Source organism: Martes martes (assembly GCF_963455335.1).
Source record: "Martes martes genome assembly, chromosome: 15".
NCBI lineage: Eukaryota > Metazoa > Chordata > Mammalia > Carnivora > Mustelidae > Martes > Martes martes.
In genome coordinates, this window is record NC_137903.1 from 43,587,055 (window position 1) to 43,606,235 (window position 19,181).

The 19,181-nt window shown below is 43.2% G+C and overlaps 1 protein-coding gene across 2 annotated transcripts in view; it reads right to left on the reverse strand.

Annotated features, from left to right (window-relative positions):
- ASTN1 (astrotactin 1) overlaps nucleotides 1-19,181 on the reverse strand; it is a gene marked incomplete at both ends in the record, with an annotated part of 313,794 nt that overhangs the window by 205,832 nt on the left and 88,781 nt on the right. The window lies entirely within an intron of this gene.

Sequence of the window (19,181 nt, forward strand, 5' to 3'; positions counted from 1 at the left end):
CTCATTGTGCTTTCTCTGTTCAACTTGCGGTCTGCCACAGGGCTGCTTCTTCTCATCTCATGGCTTGAGCCATGTCCACAGCGCTACGCAAGCAAGCAGTTTAGAGCAGAATGGCTTAAAATTTTGAGAATCTCTTTTCCAAGTAATTGGAACCTTCTTGACTTGCAGATTTGGAAGAGAAATTTCCACTTGTGACCAGGAGATGGATAACTGAATTTCTATTTTCTCTGCTTGGTGACATTTACTCTCAAAAAACAAGAGCGCCTCAAAGCATTAATGATCTAGTGATGAGAAACGGAACGGCAGGTTGAAGAGAGCAGTGGATGGGGGAGCTGGGAGAATAAAGCTGCTACAGCCTCCCTGGAGCTCACTTATCTCGACCTCAAATGATGAGAACAAAAGGTCTCCAATGACTTCCTAGCTGTGACCATGGTGTTCTATAACCCAAAACCACACATGACACTTGGTCCTAGTTAACACCCCAAATTAGGTGCAGACTGCGTATATATTTCTGCATGCCAACTGGGTAAGGCTCTGTAGAAGTCTTTCAAATCAGACTTTCCTCTTGGAGTCTGGGATGCTTCTAGCTCAATCCAGCCTGTCAACTTATAGAATAAGCATCGGCAGTACAGAAAGTCATGAGAGTGACCTCTGGGAACTCGAGGCAATGGTCCCTGATAAGAAAGAACCATCCACATATAGATGCCTCCAAATGGTTCCCAACGAGTTACCTACCTTTTATGTTGATGTGGTCCTGGGTAGTCTCAGTAAGAAAACGTCACCTGATCCCTCTTAGCAGCCTTACGTTATATGGTGACCCTTTTAACATCAGAAATGCTCACTTCCTTTAAGGCTAGCCACCCACTCCACTTCTCTTTGTCCAGAAGAAGTTTAAGATGGTCTAAAAGGAACCAACACAGAAAGCAAGAGTGATTAGAGAATGAAATAAGGACCTTAACAGTCCATGGTATGTTGTCTTTGTGGCCGGGGGTGTAGGGGGTGCAAAAAAACAGAGGATGCAAAAAAACAGAAGGTAGATTTAAAAAATCAGACGTGATGGAAAGCAGCAAAGCTTTCTATGGATGCTGCTGGAAGTAGGTCACTCTCTGCTACTCTGTGCTGGCATGAATAGCAATCGAGCAACAACATGAACATTCTATTTACCTAGCCATGGAGATGAAAACATTCCTGTGGCGGAAAAATGCAGCCAAAAGGTTCTGACACAACTAGAGAGATGAGGAGGCATTCAAATGGCTTATGATTTCATCCAAAATGGTTTGCTTGTTCCTACTACAGTGTTTCTCTGGATCTTTTCAAACCTCTGCAAAGAGTTTATCCACATGATACTCATTAAAGTCTCATTTGAAAGGGGGAAAAAAAAGCCCAAAGCTCTTTGAAAAAGGCAGGGTTATCTGAGCTGCAGATGTACTGGTAAGAAAAATTTTAAATATATCCAGCTCTATTCTCCACTGCCACCTGACTGACCTTTGTAAATTGAGATAACGGCACGCATTTAACAAAATCTGACATCAAGTAAGATGTGTAATAATATTTAAACTCTGTAATGTTAAAATATGTATTTACGGATCATTTCATACATTGTAATGAGAATAAGTCATTTTGAAGCCTGCGGTTTCATGATTGGAATTCTGATTTGAGCTTTGCAAGTCCTTGGGGGCCACGTGCCCACAGTGTGGCACTGGAAGCAATACAGACGCCCAGGTTTTGGAGAGCCAGGGACCTAGACGGATGTGGGGTGATTGCAAGGATATGGATTCTCAGAGCCATCAAGAGCTCTGCTCCTTCTGAATTCTCTCTCTTGTACTTTTAGTCCTTCATTAACAAAGAGTTTAGTATTTGCTTTAATTCTGACCCCAAACTATGTCAATGAGGTCCCCTCTAGGGCTCTCACCCTACGAAAGGGATGGGAAGGGAAAATGACAATGACAAAAGATCACCTGGAAATGACTTCAAAAGGAGGAAAACCCACTGCTTGTCCTCAGTGGTCTTGATTCATCTCATTTCTAATTAGTGCTCATCCACTTGTATTTCTGTTCTTGTCACCTGTGATTCAGCCCAATGAGTAATGATATACCTATTATGCACTAGCTCTGCTAAGAAGCCCTTTCAACATCCAGGAGCTACCTTAATCCTCAATGACCCTTTAATGGGGGTATTTATAGGCCCATTTTACAGATGAGGAATTCCAGAAAAGCCAGGCTATTTAACCAAGTTCACTCAGTTAGAAAATACGAATTAGGAAGGAAAATTCCTAGACCCCTTGGCTTCAAGGCTACTGTACCTCTCCACTATTTCAATTTTCACTCTCTCATTTTGCAAATCTCAACCCCAGGATAATATAAGTACAGTGCTTATTAGTATCTGACATCTGATGCATACTAGTCAACATCAATGTCTTCAGTGTCCTTCTTAATACTGTGTTGTTGTCATTATTGGAATCACTCACATAAATTCCAGAATGGACTAATAATCCTTGACAGAGTTAAGCAAATGGTACTTTTAAATGACTCCAACTGCTTAAGAGTTTTTATAAATCCGGGAACCCCAAGTCCAGGAATCAGCTCAGGTCTGTAAGGAACCTGGGCCAAGACATTTGTGGACATTTCTGCAATGCATGCTAGCAAATGGAACACTCTGTAGATATCTCTCATGAAACCCCCACCCACAGACCTCTGCATTAAGATCCGGCCATGGAGATTCTCACAGAGGGAGACTGAGCTACCCAGACCCATTCAAGGCCAGCACATAAGGCCAGCTCCGGCAAGCTTGCTATCAGACACATGGCAAGATACTCCTGAAATCACATAGGCAGGTGTCCCCAGAGGTATGGGGGAGTGGTAACTGTGGTCAAGGAAGCTGGGAAGGACCAAATGGAGGTAGTGCTGAACTAACAGTGGTAGGGATGCCTGGGGGGCTCAATGGGTTCAACACCTGACCCTTGATTTTGGCTCAGGTCATGTGCAGAGTCTGCTTGGGATTCTCTCTCTCTACCTCTACTCCTCTCCTCTCTCTCTCTCTCTCAAATAAAATCTTAAAACAAACAAACAACTAACAGTGGTAAACGGAATCTTCTTCTTCTCCGTATAGACTCATCAGTATAGTGCTTGTTATCATAAATGCCAAGAGGTATTACAACTTAAGTGGAACTTCCCGTTCTCATCTTCTCCCAGGGAGAACAAAGCTTTCTAGCCCATTCCTACAGACCTGTGAGCTCACCTTGCTGACCATGAGCGTTGCCTTCTGCAAATACATGGTTAGGCAGGCCAGGCATCTCTCTAGGGTCTTCTCTGTAAACCATCTCCTCCTTCAGAAAAGGGGGGGTCAAGTGACTTCTAAAGGCTCTTCTTACTCTAAGATTCCCTGATTTTATTTTTCGTCTTCCTATGATCTACAGTTGCCATACTGAACTGAACCTTAGGTTCCTACAGAGTGAAGATGAAAAATGGTAATAATCTTCCGTATCTCTGCTGCGTAATCCAGCCTAAGAAAGGAAAGTGGGAGGGAATTCTACAAAGAATTCAAAGACCCAAGCATGTGAAAAATTCCTTATTAAAATCACTGTGTTACAATGTGCAAAGCCCTTTCTTATAATGCCCCCTCCCTTTTCATTCATCAGTCCTATGTGGTGGGTTTTACAGAAATAGAATCAGAAGGCCAAAGAAGGAGAGTGACGATCGCAAGGGTTAGAGCTAATGAGACAGAGATAACAGGGCTCAAATCCAGCCTTCTGACTCCGAGCTCAGTGCTCTTTCTACCAAACTGTACTGTCTACCAGAGCGATGTTTATTTATACTGAGAAATCATGAACCACTGTGCTTGTATTTCAGCTTAATGAATTAGATATACAGAAGATATACATCGATAGTAAACACTGTCAGGAGTTTGAAGAGTTTGGGCTCATAGACCCGGGAACGAAATTGAGTTATTAACCAATTCTCACTAGTGTACAAATCACACAGCAATCTGATGTGATTTCCCTGTGACAGACTCCCTTGGAGGATCAGATCTGCTTTTTTCTCTCTTCCAGTTATGGGTCTAAAGACTCCCTTGACACTGCCTTAAGCCCATTTCTGCAGGCTAATTTGTGTAAGTGTTCATTACAATAGGGGTCAAGATGACCTCTAAATGACCTGACAGATCTCCCCAAGGAACTGTGGATCTAGCCATCTAGTCCCCAGTGATAGTAATTTTAAAGGAATACCAGGTCCTTGATGGCTTTAATATGTTGCTGCTTAAACAGGAAAAACAGACATTGACAGGACCGGTTGCTAACAGCTTTCCACTTCTCTTCCCCACTTTCTTTATTATAGCCCTCTTAATTCTAGAGCCCTCCCCTCCTCTGCAGGCCCTCTACACGAAACACACATCAAAGGACTGAGAGTGAAAAAAAAGGAGTCAAGCATTCTTCACAAAGGACTTATTTTTGAAAATAGGTGAAGTCTGTCCGCCATTTTGCATTCAAATTTTGCACTCAAATTCAAATTGAGACACCAATCCTTATGCCTACTTTGTTCTTCTGCCCCCTTTCTGGTGCTGGTAAGTGCTCTGTGGAGCGTGCCCGAATCTCTGTGCTTTTATCATCATATATACTTCATGGCACCAAGCTCTGCATGGGCCTAGTATTTATAAAGCGCTAGATGATATAAAGATCAAGCTGAATCTGCCAAAAATGAAGTAGGACAATTGAAAATTACTATTTTTCACAACAACTAATATTGAGCTAAACACATCCGTGCTCCGTAAGCTGATCCACAGCCTATAAGTTGGGTACTATTATTATCCCAGGATTGGGAGGTGAGGCAGGGAGAGGCTAGGAAACTGGTCACATGACTTTGATACTGTCACTCCAGAAAAGGAACTCACTCTTCCTGAAGCCTCACACTGTCCACTCACCAATGCTAAGTGACAGATCATTAGCACCGAAGCCAACAAGCTGACTTCGCCTCTTGCCACCAGTGACGGAGGAAGAGACTGTGATGCGATCGGTCAGGCAGAATCCTTGGTATCATCTGCCGTGGCCATGAGAATGGACCTGATGGCAGGAACTGGACCTGATAATCTATGCCTATACTCTCCTCTTTTGACTTGATCAAGTCAAGAATAGGAAAATACAAACATCAGCTCCCAAACACACTGGGTCTCAGAACCCAACTCAGAATAATGGCTAATGCTTATGAAGCATTTACCATAAGACAGGCATTGCCTAAGGGCTTTTGAATATGTTGACTCACTGCATCCTCACAGTCAACACAGGAGGTAGAGAACAACTTTTAGAGGAGGCTAAAAGTCAAAAAGGTAGAGTAGCTTGTCTAGCATCATGCACTTAGCAAGTGGAGGAGACTGGATTCAAACAAGACATCTAGCTCCACAGTCTTCGTTCTGAACCACTCTACACTTCTCCACCTCTTCCCTGTGGGGATCCTAGTATATACTCTATTATAAGACTAATTTCTAATTCACCTATTTGCTCACTATGTCTTCCTGGCCCCTTTTCTCCTGACTTTCTGCCACAACCTTGTCACTATTCTTATATTTTAACCAGCATGATATTCCTTGTGGAGTTTCATTTTTAATTTTCAGTGTTGTTCCACCCATATTTCCATGGCAAGATGACCTCCCATGGTTAGTTTTCCTTCTTTGCTGGTCCGGGCATACCATATTAGTACCAAAGACCAGAAATTAACAGATGGAGGTGGCACTGACGTTTCCATTCCCTCCTCAGTAGCACTGACCCATTAATTAGAGGCTGTAACTAAAACAATGTTAGTTGGGTTTTGCATAATGAAAAAGAAAATTGCTGGGTTTTCTGCTTCTTGTTCTAAAAGAATACAGCTATAAATTTCATAATCAAACCATTAGATTGAGAACACAATTGATGGTAGCTGGAATGAGTGGGATATGAGACTTAGGTCGGGACATAAAAACCAGAACTTAAGGACACCTGATAGCTTCATCCGGTCCTCATTCTGTGGCCAAAAAGGCACAGAGCTGGAAGGTAATTTTGTGTCACGAGGCTCATGTCCTCTTGGACATTGGTCTTAAAGCAAAGGTCATTGTAGGGAAGCCTTCCTGGCTTGGTCAGTAGAACACAGGACCCTTGATCTCGGAGCTGTAAATTCAAGCCCCACACTGGTGTAGTGATTGCTCAAAAATAAAATCTTAAAAAAAGAAAAGAAAAGAAAAGAAAAAGCTAAGATCAACCTCAGCTTCTTAGTAACTTTTTGTTTGCTTTTTGTTTGCTTACCAACGTTTGTTTGTCTTTTTCATTCATGAAACTTCCAGTATCTTTTTTGTTTGTCTACTACACCTATATTTTCTGATTGTACCACACCTGGGAAGTAAGTTCTATATGAATAATACCTTCACATGAAGGAGTACTTCCTTTATTGCCCTACGCTCACCTTCCCTGGGTTTCAAACAGAACTTTGAATCCTAACAATTGAGTATTTGGTGAACAAGGTCACACGTATTTCATGTGATAAATATGGATCACCTTCCTCTCGTAGTGTTCACCTTTGTTATCAGCAGACTCATTCATATTTCTTTCATCCATATTCGGCTTTTGTGTCTAGCATGTATCAGGCTTTTTATTCTACCTTCATAGAACCATACCCACTTCCTCTTGACCTCTGCACCTGCCATTCTCACACTTCCTCTGGGTTCATTAAATGTGTTCCCAAGAGTGGAGTGTGCAGCATAGCAGAGACAGGAAGGATCCTAGTATCAGAAAACCCTAAGTCTGAGGCAATGTTCCTGCACCTATAACTCTGAAATCTATATGCCTCAGTTTCTCTATCTTTCAAGAAATGGGAGTAATGCAAACATCTCCCTTGTAGGGTGGTTAAAGTAAAAATGCAATCGGAAATGCTTCAAAACGCAAAAAATATGAGTTGTAGTTATTAATATCAATATGCTCCTTAACGATCAGTGACAAGAATAACTTATTTTTTTCCTGGTTAAAAAAATCAACATGGCTCTACATGTGTTATTGGATTTCCCATGCCCTTTATGATGACATTTTGTTTCCCCATTTAAACCAGGAGAGCATACTGGGTCTATGTTTTCAGCAAAAGACTTTAATGAATTCTAGGTAATTTTTTTGAATCATTAATGATGTGACATATACCCTTTTTTTTTTTAAAGATTTTATTTATTTATTTGACAGACAGAGATCACAAGTAGGCAGAGAGGCAGGCAGAGAGAGAGGAGGAAGCAGGCTCCCTGCTGAGCAGAGAGCCTGATACGGGGCTCGATGCCAGGACCCTGGGATCATGACCTGAGCCAAAGGCAGAGGCTTAACCCACTGAGCCACCCAGGCGCCCCTACCCTTTTATTTTATAACTATAACTAGACCCCGCATCTGGGAGAACATTGCCTTGGCATCGATAGCATGAAAATCACCTCCCTCTCTTCTGTCCTCTGACATGGATTCCAATGATCTTGCAGGCTGTCTCCATCAACTTGACTTTTTAGTCTATAAAGCTTAGTATCATCTAAATCATGTGTAAAGACTATCAACTATATTGCTTTCATAACTGAGGCTCCATTACCAACAAATATGGTGGTAACTGACCATTAAAAAAAGAGATTTTATTTAAAGGTAGAACCTGACAAAGCTTTCTGAAAATCTAAGTAGATCCCCTTGATGAGCATGTATGGTAAAACCTCATCACCATGACACTCAGACTTGATTCCTTTTATAGACTCCCAGTGTTACCGTGACTCCCACCACTTAGCCTGCCCCTTATACTCATACTGGGTTCAATTCCTGTTGAAGTATTTACAGACCTCATCCATCACCATCGGCCTCAGTGGTTTGCCCCCCATAAAGCCTGAATCCTTACAAACAGGGATGCTCTGCTCGATCAGGTTGAATCAGATATTCCGACACCTTTTTTCCCGACTTCATCTCTGAAATTCTTTGGGAGGCATGGCTGTATTTTTTGCTGCATCAGTAACCTAACTATTTTTGTCAGCTGGTTTGGGGTATCCTTAGTACAGATGGCCCTTGAACAACATGCCTTAGAACTGCATATGTCCATTTATATGTGGATTTTTTTTTCGATAAATACAGTACGATGCTGTAAATGTATTTTTCTTCCTGATGATTTTCTTAATAACATTTTCTTTTCTCTAGCTTACTTGGTTATCAAAATATAGTCTCTGATACATATAACATACAAAATGTGTGTTTATCAACTGTTTACATTATGGGTGTGGCTTCTAGTCAACAGTAGGCTACTGGTTAAGTGTTTGCAGTATCAAAAGTTATACACAGATTTTTGACTGTACAGGGGGTCAGTGCCCCAACCCCCACAATTTTCAAGGGTCAACAGTACTCACTACTACTTGTTTTTGTACTTAAATTTCAGAAAGTAAGATGTTTGTTGGAATTTCACAAATTTGGGGGTAGCTAGGTGGCTTAGTTGGTTAAGAGTCTGCCTTTGGCTCAGGTCACAAATCCGGAGTCCCAGGATCGAGCCCTGCCTCAGGCTCCCTGCTCAATGGGGAGTCTTCTTCTCCCTCTCGTGATCTCTCTCCCTCTCTCTCCCCCAAATAAATAAAATCTTTAAAAAATTTTTCACAAATTCTTCAGTAACAACCGAGAAAAGTCATTCCATCAGTTACTTTTCTCATCTCCCCTCTTCCACAATCATGAAAGAATCTGAGGGTTTTCTGACTGGCACCAGTTCTTTACATCTTGTGGGGATCTCTTACACCCTTGAGGGTTACCAAAACATATTCTTGGTCAATTAATTTCCATTTAACACACATTATTTCCTACATAGTCATTTAATAATCTATTAAAGTTTTCCAAATCCTTGTGTGGTTTGGGTTTTTTTTTTTTTGTTTTTGTATTTTTCTGATACTTAAAATGTTCCACTGGTACGAAACATACACTAGGTAGCTTTGCTACCTAGAGGGTTCCTCAACAGAGTGAGGAACGAGTGAAATCCCACTTTGTGTTATTCTTGGTTTTGTGGGCAGGGCCGAACCTGGATCTGGTGGCAAAAATGCTTCTGGCACCAAGATAGCTTTTCTTTTTGTGCCTTTCAGTCTTAAGTGAGGGACCCCAGCCTACAACAGAAACCCCTTAGCACATCCACTATCCCCTCAGGAGCAAACTGGAAAGCCTACGCTGACTGGCCTCCCAAATAAGACAGATGGAGGGCACATACGGCCTTTGCCAAGAGGGAGGGCCAATCATTTGGGGAGGGACGGGAGAAGAAAAGATGTTTCCCGTCTAGAGTTTCTAAGATTGTATTATAGATGATAAAACTAAGACGAAGGGACTTTCAGAAGTATCTGGCTCTGCCTCTTTAATTACCCTGTCTAGAAAGAAAGTCTGTCATCAGGGCTGGAGTCTGGGTCTGTTCAAGAGATTGATTGGAGCAAGGCACTTTTTTCGTCCAATCTAGATTGCTTTCGTTTTACTGGAATTGAGGCGGGCCATAAACCTATCAGTGACTCAAGAAAATGGAAGCAATTAAGTCTGCAGGTGTGCATATTTGTCATATTAATGATGGATCTGTGCTAATACAAGTCACGGAAGGCTGCCACATGGCACACTCACGTCTGTTGGGGGGGGACGCGCCCTCTTGGGGCTCTGGTCCCCACAGCGCTGACAGAAGGGAGTCTTGCTTCCTGAGGAGAGAGATCTCCCTCACCTGCCCACACTGCTCCCCTCCATCCCAGCCCTGGTGCGTGATGCTCCCCCTATCACGGCTACAATTCCAACCAAATTATTTCATAGATGCTTAATTTGACTCAGGTGGAGAAAATGTCGTTAAAGATACCCAGTTAGCTATGGAAAGAGTATAATTTGCAGGCACAATTTTGGAGTATGAAAGACTGTGCTTGCATATCCACCCCTCCCTGTTTAATATTGGTTTGTCTTGAACAGGTTATTTAAGCCCAAAAAGGATTATATCTACTTTATAAAGCTGTTGTACGCAGGAAATGAAGTAATAAATGTAAAGCTCTTAAGACAGTGTCTTGTAGCTACGGTCACTTTAATGATTTCTCCTTTTCTGACCTTGAAAATATTTTCGCTCCTAGAAATTATTCCTCGGAGGCTGGTGGACTATTTCAGGGTGAGGAATAGTATTAGGAAGGTTTATGAAGAGAACAGTAGGCCAGGGCCCGAGCCGCCCCTCCTCCCACAGCCCCCTCCTTAGGCACTTCCTCCCACGTGACCCTCTCAGGGTGGGCACCTCACCGAGGGCAGCCTGGCTACAGACCCGGCAGTGACCCGCGACGTGGCCCAGCACAAGATGAGCTAATCAGATTCTTCCTCTTAGGAATCTGTAATAGCAAATATGGAACAAATCAGGCAAAAATCAGCCAAAGCCGAGCTCAGAGTGCTGCACAGTAAATGCACAGATGGGGATTCTGCACCAGAATGGCCACTTCAAGCTGGAGAAATGAGGAAATAGAAGAAAACATGAGTAAGCAAAGCTCTGGGGTCGAGAAAAGACATGGGCAGAGAGGGAAACCCTAGGCGAGTTAGCAGGGGGCTCAGAAGACGCTGATGCGTGGCAGGATAGCCCAGGAAAGACCCCAAAGCCCTCTATGGAGCCCCGAAGGCCATCCCGGGATCCAGGTCCACTGCCCTGAGGTCCAACAGCAGCGTGAGTCCTGCAAGGTCACTGCCTCCTACTGACATGGGTGTGCTTTCGAGGACCCCCTCACTGAGGGACTGGGTCTTGCAATCACGGGAACCTACCCACCGAGACACGGACATCCCTCAGAAGATCCAGAATGCTCAGCGAATTCTGCACTCTGGCCTCTCACTGGATGACCTTGACTATGACCCACGGCATAGGCCTCCTCCGATCTGTCCGTCCAGCTTACCGCAAACTCTTCCTGCCCCCCAGAACAACAGGTTAATAAACATACACAAGTCCTTATGAGAGAAGTCATAAACAACGTTTGCCAGCTCAGTGACAGAGTCAACTAGATCCGGGTTCCTTCAGAATCGTACCTTTCCAAGTCTAGGTATGGCCCTGAAAGTCTCCTTCTAATTTTTTCCCATCTGTAAAATGGGAGTTACGCTAGCATGAAGAACAGTGTCGAACCACAACGTGCTGCCTCTATAAGGTCATGAAACACACAGGTAGATAATGGCATTGCAATAACGACGCATTCTTCTTTATTATAAAGGAAAAGCTCTTCCTTTGCCAACCCACATAACTTAACAGTCAGCAATAATGAGAAAGGAAACAAAAAAAAGCACTGTACATGACAGCTAAAATCAGAATTTGATAAAATATTCTACTTCTAAAGGGATACTGTCAAGTAAAAAAAAAAAATCAATTTGAGTACGGAAAAAAAAAAATCTGGTTTGTTTATTAGTTTTGCTCCTAATGCCACCAAATGGACCTCAATCTGAAATGGCTTTTGAAATCAAATTTGCTGTTCTCCAATTCTGCAACTTACTCTTTATGCTAATTTGTCTGCACCTGCGGGGACAAAGACACTGGCAGCACTGAACATGAGAGCCAGAAGAAAAAGCAGCACAAAGATTCAGGAAATTAAACCAGAACTAAATCATATTAGGTATATAAAGGTTGGACTTTTTATAAAACAAGGAAAAGAGTGGATTGAATGTCTGAGAGCGTATTCTGACCGGCAAAATGACAGACCATTAGGGAAGGAGCTGGTGTCTTTCCCAGGTCCCAGAAGAATGGTGGCATGGGTGGGGGATAATCTCTAAGTCCCAGGGTCTGGCCAAGCTCGGTTTCCCCAGCCTCGTGCCTGTTAATTGCAGGGACTACTATAGGAATATGTCAAGGAGTTTCATCCTTTAGGAACTTAGCCTCTAAAAGCTGGGGTTAATTCTTCCTTCCAATTTAAAAATCTGTTTATTTAGGTCTTTATTTTGAAAGAAGTAGCATGATTTCGAGGGGAAAACTCAAGTCCCCCTTTTCCCATTGTTTCCCACTATCTGCCCCTTCAAACATTTCCCTTCTTCTGCTGACCTAACCTCATCAGGCATGCTCTCAAGGTGGCTATAGACCAAATTGGGTACCACAGCCACCGCAAAACCAAAGGACAGAAGTGCAAGGAAGGCACTCGAAGATACTGTCCTCACCTTACAGATGCCCAGCCCTTCAACAGCAGAAACTCCAAAACCTCTATTTAAACTATAACAAAAGCTCTGAGAGTTCAATACTTTGCCCAAGGTCACACGGAGCATTAGCTCATAAGACATCCAGAGAAAGCGTCTCGGACTGAGGCTCTTTCTGTTATACTGTCTCTCAGGATCCAGGAAAAAATCGAAAGTATAATTTTTATATTCTAAAATGCTTCTACTTTGAATATTTCCTCTATTGCTCTGTCCGGTATATTCAATCTTTGACTCCGCACTGTCAACATTCAAGTTCTGTCAACAGCCGGTAACTGGTGAGGTCCAATGAGTGCTGTGAATGTTATGTGTTTAATGCTCAAGGAAAAATATCCATTTCCACCTTGGAGTTATTAGACCTGGGGGAAAAAAAAAATCAATTTGGCACGTAAAGTGTTCAACAGCCACATTGCTACCTGTCCTTCCTCTTCTCTCCTAAACATCTCTTCATTTCTCCATTTTTTTGTCCTATCACCAGGCGTAAAAGAATACAGGCATCACACACTTCAAAAGAGACGTTATATAAAGTGAAATAAAAAGGGAATCCATTCTGGATCCAATGGTTTGATTTTTCACTAGACCAGCTGTCATTCCCTTCAGACCAATTACTAACTTCTTATAGAAGTAAGGTCACTTTTATGGTTCGTAATTACAGTGAATGCATGTTTGTAACAAATAACACAAACCAACTTGGGAAGTAACTGTTCCTCATTAATTGAGGAAAGTCTGCATATCCCCTATTTGTGAATACAGGGTGATGGAAAATAAGAGGTTAATTGACTTTCTCAAAATCATGTCATGCAAAGGGATTAGAGTTAGGGTTCACAGCGCCTGCCTCCTCCATCCAATTTGTTATTGGAGTCACAGAGAAATGTCTTTTAGTGAAACTTCTTGAGATTTTATGTCCCTAATTCTCTTCTGTTTCCCTAGGGAGGAAGTGTAGTGAAGGGGAAAGAGAATGGACTTTAGAATCAGACAGACGTGGTTAGACTCCCAACTCTGACATTTGCTGGTCATAGGATCCCAGGCAAGTCACATAACCTCAGAGCCTCTGTGTCTTCATTTGTAAAATGTACATAGTAACGCACACCTCAAAGGGTGTGTGTGCATTAAAGGAGACCATGTGTGAAGCGGACAGCAGGCACTCGATACATGCATGTATCCTTCCTGTTTGTATTTTTTTTGCTGGGACAATTAAAATATAATTGAGCCACGAGAGAGATAACAAACCAGAAACTGAAGACCTGTCTTTACTTATTTCTAATTAGCTGGTGAGTTCTAATGCTTCGATTTAAAAATGAGATAAATTATGTACAGAAAATACACTGATGGTATCATTTTATTTTTTTATTTACTTTTTTAAGGTTTTTAATTTTTTTAGATAGAGAGTAGGGGGAGGGGCAGAGGGAAAGAGGAGTCTCAAGCACACTCCCCACTGAACAGGGAGCCGGATGTGGGACTTGATCCCAGGATGCTGAGATCATGACCTGAGCCGAAATCAAGAGTCAGACGCTCAACAAACTGAGCCACTCAGGCACCCCTGCTTTTTAAATTAATTTAGTTAATCTCTACCCCAAACGTGGGGCTCAAATTCACAATCCTAAGGTCAAGAGTTGCATGCTCTACTGACTGAGCCAGCCAGCTGCCCCTCAGGATACCATTTTAAATGCTTAGGTCTTCTCACTGGGAGTAGGGAAAACATGAACAGAAAGAAGGAAAACCAAGGATCTCTTGCCTGATTGGGTCACGAGTAGACACTGTGAAGTTTCATTTACCCATTAATTCATTCATTTCTTTTTCTTTTTTTTCTTTTCTGTCTTTTTTTTTTTTTTCAAGATTTTATTTATTTGAGAGAGAGAAAGACTGAGAGAGAGCACGAGGGGGGTTGGAGAAGGAGAAGCAGCCCCAATGCGGGGCTCGATCCCAGGAACCCAGGATCATGACCTGAGCCGAAGGCAGACACTTAACTAACTGAGGCCCCCGGGTGCCCCTCATTCACTTCTCTAAAAGTATTCTCCTGAGTCCTATCTTCACATCAAATACTAAAGGTTAAAAATATGAATGAGATGGTCCATTTGTTTACATTCTAGAATGGGCAGGGGGGAAAAAACCCCAACAACTAAAAGTGCCAAAAAGGGGCAACAGGAGAGATATGCAGAGGACAGAGAGAAGATAAAGACTGTTGTGGGTTTTTTTTTTCATTCTTTTGACCATTTTCACATCTTTGACCATCCAACAACATTTAACATTGTGGTTTATTCTTCCCTAAACTTCATTTTAATTAAAGCATAGTTGACACTGTTATATTAGTTGCAGGTGTACAACATAGTGATTCGACAAGTCCATACATTGTGTTATGCTCACCATGGCAAGCCGTCTGTCCCCGCACAAAAGTCCAATACCATTGACTATCCTGCCTAAAATCTGATGTTTTCTTAAAATTTTTAACTGCAGAATAGCTGACATAGAATATTCAATTAGTTAAAATTATTAAATATTAAATTAGTTGCAAATTAGTTTCAGGTGTGCAACATAGTGATCTGACAATTACACACATTATAAAATGCTTACCACGCTAAGTGTATTGCAGTTTTATTGACTATATCCCCTATGTTGTAGTTTCCATCCCCATGACTTACTTATTTTATAACTGGGAGTTTGTACCGCTTAATCCCCATCACCCATTTTGTGCCCATTCCCCCCCCCCCACCCTCCTTCCCTTCAACAACCACCATTTTGTTCTCTGGGTTAGGAGCCTGAAGGAGAGAATCAGGAAGGCTTAAAAGAAGAGGTGGTAACTTGCACTAGAGGTGGTTATCTGTGCCGAGTATACGTGGCAAAGGGAAGATGCTGGCTACTCTGTCGGCTTTCACACAGAGCCACAGAAGAATAGCAGAGCAGCCGCCGAGCACCTCAAGATGGCACTTGGCAGGCTGGACCGAGCTGAAGAGCTCCCTGGAGGCCAAGGTGCAGAGGACACTGTGTGCCACACTGAAGGGTCCGAACTTTATTCACTGGCAAAGCGGTCTGATTTGTGCCTTTAAAAAGCTGGCTGTGGATAGCCAAACTATGGAAAGAACCTACATGTCCATCAACAGATGAATGGATAAAGAAGATATGGTGTTTATAAACACAATGGAATACTACACAGCCATCAAAAGAAACAAAATCTTGTCATTTGCAATGAAGTGGATGGAACTAGAGGGTATTATGCTGAACGAAATAAGTCAATCAGAGAAAGACAATTACCATATGACCTCTCTGATATGAGGAATTTGAGAGGCAGGGCGGGGGTTGTGGGGGGAAGGGAGGGAAAAAAATGAAACAAGATGGGATCGGGAGGGAGACAAACCATAAGGATTCTTAATCTCACAAAACAAACTGAGGGTTGCTGGGGGGGGGGGTGGTTGGGACAGGGTGGTTGGGTTATGGACACTGGGGAGGGTATGTGCTATGGTGAATGCTGTGAAGTGTGTAAGCCTGACGATTCACAGACCTGTACCCCTGGGGCAAATAATACATTGTATGTTGATAAATTTAGAAAAAAAAACAAAAGCTGGCTGTGGAATAGAAAGACCAGAAGAGCTGAGATGAGTAATAGGGAAAAGCAGAGTGAAGAGGGGTTTAGGGGTTTGTACTATGCGCAGAGGAGAGAAAAGGTGGAAACAACAGGAGAGGAATGAAGAGTGAGTCACTGCCCAGATGCAGGGATGAGGGAAGGTGTGCGGGTAGTCCTGAAAGGCTAGTGGGGGACTCCCCGACAGAGGACACACAGGGTGGGGAGCAGGTCTAGGCGAGGGAGTGGAGCCTCCCATGTGCAGAGTCTCAATTACACTCTGTTCCTCCAGACCGAGCACCCCAGAGGTGTGTAAATCACACATCAGAAGCACACAGGGAAACTTCTCCTCTCTGGTCAGGCATGAGTCACGGTAAGCTGGAGCCCTGGGAAAGGATGAATTCATCTATGAGCGTACAAAATCTGGGGGCCCAGGATGACACTGGGACAACACTGTCCCGTAAGGGCAAGACTTCTCTGGGCCTCAGTTTCCTCTTCTGTCAAGTGAGAGGCATGGGCTTCCGTGCTCTCTCAGGTTACTTTCCCCTCCACAGTGTCTCATTTCATGCTCTTTCATTGGGCTCAGGCTTTCACTCACAAATGGCTCTCTTTTCTTTCTTCCACCTTTGTTATTTTTGGAAAAGGCTGTTTGAAGCTTAAGCTCCTCTGAAGTGGCCCCTTGATCCTTCTGTCGTAAGGGCATGCATAGGAAGAGTACAGCAGGGAGACTTTCCAGAAGAAGAAAGGGCAGGAGAGAATCAGGGCAGCTCTGCGTGCCAGGACAGGGCCCTCCCCGTGCCTTCAGAGACACCACAATAGCACGGATTTCCCTCCCCCTCCTCCGTTGTTCAGGGGAGGCGTGTTTGATACACACCAGAAAAGATAACACCAGCACCGAGCTTCAACTACTCCTGGCTTTCCTCAGTACTCTCTCTCCTCACACTGGAGGGAGTTCCACAACTACAAATTGTGCCTAACGTATCAGCACCTCATTATCTACTAGTAGATGTAAAAATTATTAGTCCCATAAAATTTTCATTGGCCTTTCCCCAATTATAATTTTACCCGCTCTTCCTCTAATCAATGCCCGCTATTTCCCATTTTTCTGTATCCCACTTGCATGAGGCGTGTGCAGACACTCTCTGTGGAAAATATACCCCACTTCCTATCAAACCCAAGATAAAGAGGAGGAAATTCAATTTATTTTTTGTATACTGCCCGTGTCTCATTAGCCTTGACTTCTTAAGCCCTTGGGTTATGGGCCAGTGCTTATTTTCATGGCTGCATTACTAGATTTTATTACATTTGTACTGAGAGGCAAGATGGGCGCATTTTATATCTGGGGAAATAGGTTTAGTGACCTGATGACAACCACTGGCCACGGATCAGTATATTTTCCCGATTATGTGAGTCCAGGGCCGTATGTTTTTGGTTGTCTGGGCAGAGTATAAAATGTATTGCTCATCACATACAAATTCAACACCAGTGATCTATCACCCTCTTTCTGGCCCCACCCAGTGTCAGGAGATGACAGCCCTCAGGATTTTCCATGGTTCTTGCAGGAAATTTGCAGGTCCAAAAGCACCATTCTTTTCTCTGTGCCAAATCAGGTCACGTGTCATTGAGAAGAAAAACGCTTCCTCTCACCTTTACCAATAAAAATTGTTTTTAGGTATTGGAAATTAGAGATTCCAAGTATAAAGTCAGAAATGAATAAAAATGCAGTACGTGAGGCTTTCCCTGTACAAAACTGGGACTAAGCATCAGGTCTCTGCCCCTGGAATAAAATACTTGCCTCTTGCGAAGGCCCATGACATAACGGGAAAGCAATGCAAGAATTCTGAATTCTTTCCTCCCTTTGTGTGTGTGGGGGGGGTGCATCTGTGTGGAACCCTTCCTCAAATCTTCAACTGTCAACACAGTCTCCTAAATGGACCTCTTCTAGCCATAACCATCCAGGGTCCAGTGATCAGGACTACAAATTAAATAGAGCTCTGTGAGGCAGTCTTATTACCACCTGGGCCAAAACCCTGTAGGAGGCTCTTCTGCATCTCGAGGGATCCAGAAAAATAAGGGCCTGGAGGTCTCTAGGGACAGACACTCTACAGTCCCCTCCCAATCCTTGCCCACAGCATACATATCTCTTGTCAGAGCAAATTCTCCATGGCTGTCACTTAAACCTGCTGTTTAGTTCTGTCTTCCTTGGAGACAGAGTAACTACTCTGAAGCCTCTTTCGAATAAGTGCAAAAAGGTGACCCACCGCCCTCTGGATGACGAGTGCCTCTGACCGAGAAGCCCAGGGCTGCTCCACCATCATGAACCGGAAGTAAGTTCTCATGGCCATACTTGAGAAGCCGTCAGAGAGGGAACGGTGGGAGGGGGTCACGATTTCCGCTTAGGAGGATAAAAAGGGAAATGACTGCAATGTCCTGACCAAGGACAGGGGGATCGCAGAGTCATGTTTACCACCAACGCTGGCTTCACCCATCTCCCACTGAGGGCCAAGGCTGCTCTGGGAGCGCCCCAGGGTTATGGAAACTAACTTCCCAATTGCAGAGGTGCCGAAGACTCCGTCTGTCCCTCCCAGGACAGAAGTCTCCCATGTGGGTACACGCTGAGCCCAATTCCTATTTTCATAACTCAAACTTGCTATCCCAATCCCAATCAACCTACAGGACAACGGAGCTCCGTTTACTTCCTTGCCTTCAGTTCAAGATTTTCCACGTTGTCACTTTTCCTTTCATATCCTATCCATCTTAGAAGGTCATTCTATTTCTTCCCAAAGCTCAACCCCTCTACTTGGGCTCTTCAAGACTCTTCAACCTCTCCATCACATGTCAGCCCTGAAGATTTGGCTCTACTCTCCTCTTTTACCTTCAGTCTGACTTTCCAGTATTTCTTCCTCTTTGGTGTAAAAGAAGACCAAACCAACAAACCAACCCTATAAATAGATAAATAAAGTAAGTAAGTAAGTAAATTAGTAAGTAAGCAAGGTTAAAGATCATTCTCACTTCTATCTCCTCCCAAACCCCCCCCAAAAGTTTGACCTTCATTTTGACTTTTCTCACTGCCTTTTTTACTTTTGCTCAATGACAAACCCTTCAAAAATTGAGCCTATGAAAAAAAAATTGAGCCTATGAATTCATTTTCTCTACTTATTCTCCCATTTGCTTCTAAACCCACTCTTCATGATCTAGAATGTGAATGGAAGAACACTGGTGTAAGACATTATGAATGTCTACCTGGACCAAGAGCCTTTTGGAAACATGGCTTGGGCACAGCGAGTGAATGCTGACTGGATGAAGGAATGAATGCAAGAGAGGAAATGGCATCGTAGAGGATACGCAGAAGATCTGCCCCAGACTGGTACTAATCCGTGCCAGGCACAGCATTAGTGTTACTAATACTTGTCTCATTTGATTGCAGATCACTTCGGTTCCGGCTCCATTTCTGCTCCTAACCATCTAAATGATACC